Below are 7,430 nucleotides of genomic sequence, written 5' to 3'. Positions count from 1 at the left end.
TTCCTATTTTCTATTAGTTGCCCACAAAAGTGTGAATCAAAAGGTGGTAAATCACATCATACATAAAATCTGTTCTTTCTGAAGCTGTCATTTTTATTAAGGGCACTTAGGCATTTCATTTTAGCATGTCCCCTTAAACTTAAATCATTAAAGGCATTCTTATGGAAGCAAACAATTGGTACAAATAGCTTTGATGGTCATTCTGAAAGATTCAAAGAGAAGCTATACATTGTGGGGGTGATTTTGTAACAGTTTGCATTGGTATAAAGTTCACTAGTACCTTTTACCTACAGACGTTACATTAATTTTCAAAGTAAAATTATGAATGGACTTTGACTTTAAAAATTGACCCAGAAAAACTACCTGGACACATTTATACCTAATTTGTGTGGAGTTTTTTTCTGAGTAAAATATACATGCATACTTTGGAAAATGTAAAAGTATGTGGTAGTTCCAAACTCCTCCCAAACCTTGCCCTCGAGAATGCTTGTTGTCACTACAGGTAGAACATCATGTATAGAGGACCTATGTGCATACATTTAAATTGCCCCATCACACTGGCTAAACGTATGCAGGGATTTCACAACACATGTACTTCTGTACATGTACTTCTTACTGTACTTCTAGTAGAATTAAAAAGAGACTTTCCAGGGAAAAGGGGGGGGGGGGAGGAACGAGCAGGGAGGAAAACAATAGCCCAAATTTTCGATGGACCGCAAGCATAAAATCAGGGGGTTATGCGTGTGGCCGGGCCCTGCGAGCGCAAAGCACATTTTTGAAAGGGCCCGGCCACACGCGTAACCCCAAGTATGCGCATAAGTGCTGGGCCATCAAAAAGGGACAGGCTGGGGGCAGGGTCTGGCCAGGGAGGGGATTGGCTGGGAGAGCAGCCATTAGGCCCTGTCCTGGGGAAGTGCGCATTGGCAGCCAGCCGGCGTGCATAACTTACACCAGCTTGGAGGAGTGGGTAAGTTAAAAAACCAAAAAAATTTAGGGTAGGTACATAGGGGCTAGGGATCAGAGGGGAAAGGGTAGGAAGATTAAGTAGGGGTATAGGGAAGTTCCCTCCCAGTCTGCTCCTTAATTGGAGCAGACCGGGAGGGAACTAGGACCATGCCAATTGCATTGTTGTGCGTATTTTTCTAAAATTTCCCCCCCTACGTGCGCGGCTGGTCACCCACCCACACATGCACACGCGGATATTAAAATCCAGCAAGCATGTGCGTGCAGAAATTTTATTTTATAACAAGTGTGCATGCCAATGCACACATGTTATAAAATGGCCACATCCATGTGCACACACCCGGAACCGGACACACGCGCGCGGGTTTGAAAATCGACCCCAATGTGCATACAATTTAATTTTCAAATGTATGTATTTTACCCCCAATTGGCCACCCAGAGAAGTAGCAGGTACTCATATACGCATCTACTTGCTACACGTATTCTTTTAGTTGGTCTTCAAAAGGAAACTACATGAGTAGTTTCTACATGTAGAAAATGTAGAAACTACATCTCCCCCATCTTAAAGAACTTACATTGGCTACCAATTAACTATAGAATCTTACACAAATCCCTCACCATAATTCACAAAACGATCCACAAACAATACCCGTTGGATCTCCAGTTCCCCCTCAAACTCCACTCCTCTCCCAGACCCATCAGAGAATCATACAAAGGATCTCTTCAAGTGCCTCCTAACAAAACCTCACGCCTCACCGCAACCAAAGAACGAGCATTCTCGATAGCAGGACCCACTATCTGGAACAATTTACCACCGGACCTCAGGCAGGAACCCTGTCTGCAAACATTTCAAAAAAAACTTAAAACCTGGCTATTTAGCCAAGCTTTCCCTTAATCTTCTCACTTTAGATACTCTACATCTCAAGCCTTCCTTACAACTTACATAACCATTGTGATTAAAGGGTTTTGCTATCTCTCTGTCCTTCTTTCTTCAATTCCCAAGTTTGATCTCCTTGTTTTATGTAACTTTTTACCTCCTCTGATTATTTTATTGTTAATCGGTTGATAAGAATGTTTTCCCCTTCGTTCCATGTAAACCGATTTGATATGACACCCGTCATGAAGGTCGGTATATAAAGAATTAAAATAAAATAAAAAATAAATGAGTAGTTTAGCTACAAGATATGCACATACCTTGCAACAATCATGGGCTATTTTTAAATGTTTGTGGGTAGTTTCAAAGTCCAAGGGTACCTTCCTCTTTGAGAATTGGTGCAAAGTCCACAAGGGAAAGTCCACACATATTTTCCCTTTGAAAAGTGCCTAGGAAACAGTGCCTAGGAAAATCTATATACATTGTTGTATTGTCCTAGGAACACCTCAACTCAATGTGAGTGGTACAAGTGTACTTTTACCCATGAGTAGGGAGTTTTCAAAAAGCTCATTCGCCCAACTAAACAGCCATTTACATAGTTGCATTTGAATGTAACTCGCTTTGAGCTACCAATGAAAAGGCTTGAGCTAAATATATATAAACAAATGGCTTTTGAAAATGTCTCTCCCTGTGACTAGGTATTGAGATATACTTCATATGGTGTTGCTATTTTAGTTTACACTTTTATATTTGATATTATCATTACTTCAGTATTGTAATGAAATTGAGCTTTTACAATTTTTTTTTTAATCTAATCCAAGGTATTTTTACTGTAAGCATTTACCTGGGGAGGTAGTAGACTCACTATTATTGGACATTTAGGATTAGATTCATCAAACTATCGCATGCGATAGGAAGAGGGACGTGTTTTATGGTAATAGCTTATTTATCGCAAAATGCGCTATCTTAGTGCTTCGCATAGGTATTACCACAGAATGCAATCAACCTAGCTTGATGGACTCTCTACCTGGGTAATATCAAGCTAGGTTGAGAGAATATTGTACAAATCTCATCTTTGGTTGAGTTTCCTCACTCCGAAGGACATAAAATCTTCACAAGAGTGCACTGTTCTGTTCACAGTGTCTCACTCTGAATGTCAAAGTGGCCCCTAACCCCTACACTAATACCTAATAGGGATGTGAATCGTGTCCTCGATCGTCTTAACGATCGATTTCGGCTGGGAGGGGGAGGGAATCGTATTGTTGCCGTTTGGGGGGGTAAAATATCGTGAAAAATCGTTAAAAAATCGAAAAATCGAAAAACCGGCACATTAAAACCCCCCAAAAACCCACCCCCGACCCTTTAAATTAAATCCCCCACCCTCCCGAACCCCCCCCAAATAACTTAAATAACCTGCGGGTCCAGCGGCGGTCCGGAACGGCAGCGGTCCGGAACGGGCTCCTGCTCTGAATCTTGTCGTCTTCAGCCGGCGCCATTTTCCAAAATGGCGCCGAAAAATGGCGGCGGCCATAGACGAAAAAGATTGGACGGCAGGAGGTCCTTCCGGACCCCCGCTGGACTTTTGGCAAGTCTCGTGGGGGTCAGGAGGCCCCCCACAAGCTGGCCAAAAGTTCCTGGAGGTCCAGCGGGGGTCAGGGAGCGATTTCCCGCCGTGAATCGTTTTCGTACGGAAAATGGCGCCGGCCATACGCGTATGGCCGGCGCCATTTTCCGTACGAAAACGATTCGCGGCGGGAAATCGCTCCCTGACCCCCGCTGGACCTCCAGGAACTTTTGGCCAGCTTGTGGGGGGCCTCCTGACCCCCACGAGACTTGCCAAAAGTCCAGCGGGGGTCCGGAAGGACCTCCTGCCGTCCAATCTTTTTCGTCTATGGCCGCCGCCATTTTTCGGCGCCATTTTGGAAAATGGCGCCGGCTGAAGACGACAAGATTCAGAGCAGGAGCCCGTTCCGGACCGCTGCCGTTCCGGACCGCCGCTGGACCCGCAGGTTATTTAAGTTATTTGGGGGGGGTTCGGGAGGGTGGGGGATTTAATTTAAAGGGTCGGGGGTGGGTTTTAGGGGGTTTTAGTGTGCCGGCTCACGATTCTAACGATTTATAACGATAAATCGTTAGAATCTGTATTGTATTGTGTTCCATAACGGTTTAAGACGATATTAAAATTATCGGACGATAATTTTAATCGTCCTAAAACGATTCACATCCCTAATACCTAAACCTCACCTCGAGTAACTAGGTGGGCCACCTATAGAAGTATAAATACCTAACTACGATGAGGGCCTTAAGCTAGTATCTCTTTCTCTCTCTCCAGCTTAAAAGACTAAAAATGCTATGTGCGAAAACATCACAAAGTGTGATAAAGCCATGTTGCACAGCTTAATGCAAATGAAAATGGTGTAGTTATTTGCCATGTTAAAACTGTGTGATATGGCTTTTCAAATTGCAAAGCCAGCCCACTTGGCTAGAAATCCCGCCCCAAACTCCACCCCTTTTCTAAATTAGCATCGCACCATGTGTTATTATGGTGCTTTTCACATGTGAAAAGCCCATAACGTGGCTTGGAAAATAACCCCCTTAGAGAGAAGTTACATAAAAAGAATTGTCTGAGATGATAAATAGGTACAATGGATCCTGCTGGGAGATAGGGGTACAGCTTGGGCGTTCTCTTGAAATCCCTTCCAGCCCTATTTTTCCATCTATTTCAAACTGCAACTAGCTTGTAATCTCTTTATACTTCTGTTTTACATTTATCTTTTATATTGACTTCTGTTTCTCCCGTTGTACAATACTGTAATATGAAAATTAATAGCATTATATATAATGATCCATTTTGGTTTTGTTTCCTTGAAACTCCCTACTTATACCTCAGAGATCTAAAGCTGACAGTATAGCAAGAGTGACAGAGAAACTGGGAATGTTCACAGAGATGGGTCTCTGAATCTAGAGGATCGCAGCTAAAGTGATAAAAATTCTGATCTACTGGGAACTAGACAGAGATCCTAGCTTATGTCATTACACAGCAATGAATCATTACTGTATTAAAACAGAATTTTAACTAGTGACCCAGAGGTGAAAGGCTGTGTCCTTGTTCCAATCCAACCATTAAAACAAAGCTTTTAGATCTCGTCTGATCAGTCAGAAACAGAAATATTTCTATACTACTACATATTGTTTAAAAGCAAAAGCTCTTTTTGTCTTGAAAACAGGTTTTGTGAATAGCAACACACTGAAGTTCCATGAATTATAAAAGACTGGTACATTTAGAGCAAGCTCCTGATCTAGAAATCATCTTCTAAATTTAGGAGAACACCCAAAATGCAGCACTAGGTTGTGTGTGTTAACCGGTTAGAAGTGAACCGTATTACTTCACAACAATAGTTACAGTGACGGCAATTCTGAAATACCACAGAGACTGCAAGCTCATTTTCAGAGGGAGCTGGGCTTCTTGCAGAATCCTGCAAGCATGGGCTCTAAATATGGCCACTAGGTGCCAGCATTTTGAGGCCTCTGCAGCATCCCCAGCCTTGGCCTACATGGGGAGTAGAAGATCTGAGCTGGGAATTGAGCCCAGCTCACTCCACACTGCTACAGAGCCATCGGGCCAACATAGAAGTTCATTTAAATGGTGCTTTACTATCGGTTACAAGCATTCAGATATATCCACCTTCCAGTGTACCCTCAGTTAATTTAATATATGATACACAATCTGAAAGTTGGGAACTGCTGGGAATTAGCTTCCATCTTGTAAAACATCACTTCCTATTGTAAAATGTCATTGAATGACTTGTCTTGAGTCATTCTAAGACTGAGAGACATGGATAATAGTGACTGTTGTCTATTTACTCAAAAGTGCTGATTATCACGAGAACTCCAAAGGATTCAGTCATAGAGGGGGATTCTCTTCCAGAGGTATCTCCCTGCACAAGGGCATGCATGATTGATGCTGGTGGGAAGGTCTATGTAAGGTTTTTGGGGAAACTGAACTGTAAACAAGGCTCTTTATTGACTCATGGATTAGAAAGGATACCAAACACTAAAGGTTCAGATAAAATAATACACATTCTGAAATGTGAAACTGAATGTAGTAAATGAATTTGGAAAATAATTGCAAAAAAATGTAATTTGAAATAAAATCTGTTATAAAAGGACATTTGGAGACTATGATTGTTTTGAGGTAACAGAGAATATTTAGTATACTGGCTTTTTTTTTTCAATAGTCCATCTCTACATGCAAGAGACTTGAATGTACATGGGCAATGACTCATATTTTTATAGTATATACACATTTATATATTTGTTCTGTGCACCCAGACTATGCTTTACCATCATAGTCTTATCAACAATGCAATAGGTATAATAAATAAAATGTCTATAAAACACGTGGATGCATTTCCACAGACAACTCTTTTCCAAGGTATATTTCATGCCTTGTATCACCCCTTTGGTGAGAAGTTATTTCAGCATTTGAGAATGTACAAACATGACTTTATCAGGAATCTGTTTCCACATTCTCTCCTGTAAAAGGATCATTAGCTTTATACCTACAGCTTCTTAGTGCTGCTTTTATATTAGAGATAAAACATTAGATCCCTGATCTGTCTACTTCAGGTGCACTGCACATCATTACCACTACCACCACTAGTAAGCATTGTACAATTGCCACTGTTACCACTATTAAATGTTGTACAATCAACATCTTGTTTTGATCTCATGATAAATTGCATCTTAAAGGAGAAAGTTATACTTAGAATGGGGCATATTGGGAGCCCCCTTTTAAAGATTAATATTGGATTTTATCTCTAAAGACACTTAGTTCAAAATCCAGTGTTAATCTTTAGAAAGGGGCTGGCTCAGCTCTTGACTGATAGAAGAATATAGGTTGGCAAAAACCATGGGACTCTATTAGAGAAGAATCAGGAAGTAATGTTTTTTGGAGACAAAGCTGCCCAAAGTTTGCAGAAGATTTTGCTTCTTCGGGGCTAACAGAAATAGATCATTTGGTGCAGAGGTATCAAATATTTTCTCCAGTACAAAAACTGATTCAGTTTTGCACCAGCCTTATTCCCATGGAAAATAGTGGGGATTTTTCATTGATCAATCTGGAGCAAATTTTGCACTACAGTGCGTTTGATAGATTTAGCCCCAAGGTTTGCAAATTAATATATCATGTTGATAGTAGATGTAGCTTACATCTAGTTCAGTCTTCAAATACTTTGTTAATAGGGTGCAAGATGGGTACAGACAAGTTTGGATAAGACAGGTTGGGTCTTCTGTATGACACTGAAAACACATTTATACCCCACAATGCCAGTGCTGAAATCTACATTCAGCGGGACAATACATCATTTTTCCTGTATTGGTTTTTATTCCAGTTTTTTCACTAAAGATTATGTCTGTATTATACCACATGGTAGGAGAGGCATGCATAGTACTACTAAACAGGCATTTCTTACATCAACCTGTTGACAATCTCATGTGATTTGCTTGGAAAAGAAATGAGAAATTCAGAAGACCTCTACATTTCATAATAAGAAAGTTTAATAAGCAATAAAAAATATATTGACAAGTATAA

This window comes from Rhinatrema bivittatum, chromosome 4 (genome assembly GCF_901001135.1).
Source record: "Rhinatrema bivittatum chromosome 4, aRhiBiv1.1, whole genome shotgun sequence".
Lineage (NCBI taxonomy): Eukaryota > Metazoa > Chordata > Amphibia > Gymnophiona > Rhinatrematidae > Rhinatrema > Rhinatrema bivittatum.
Note: the sequence above shows the minus strand (reverse complement) of the source record.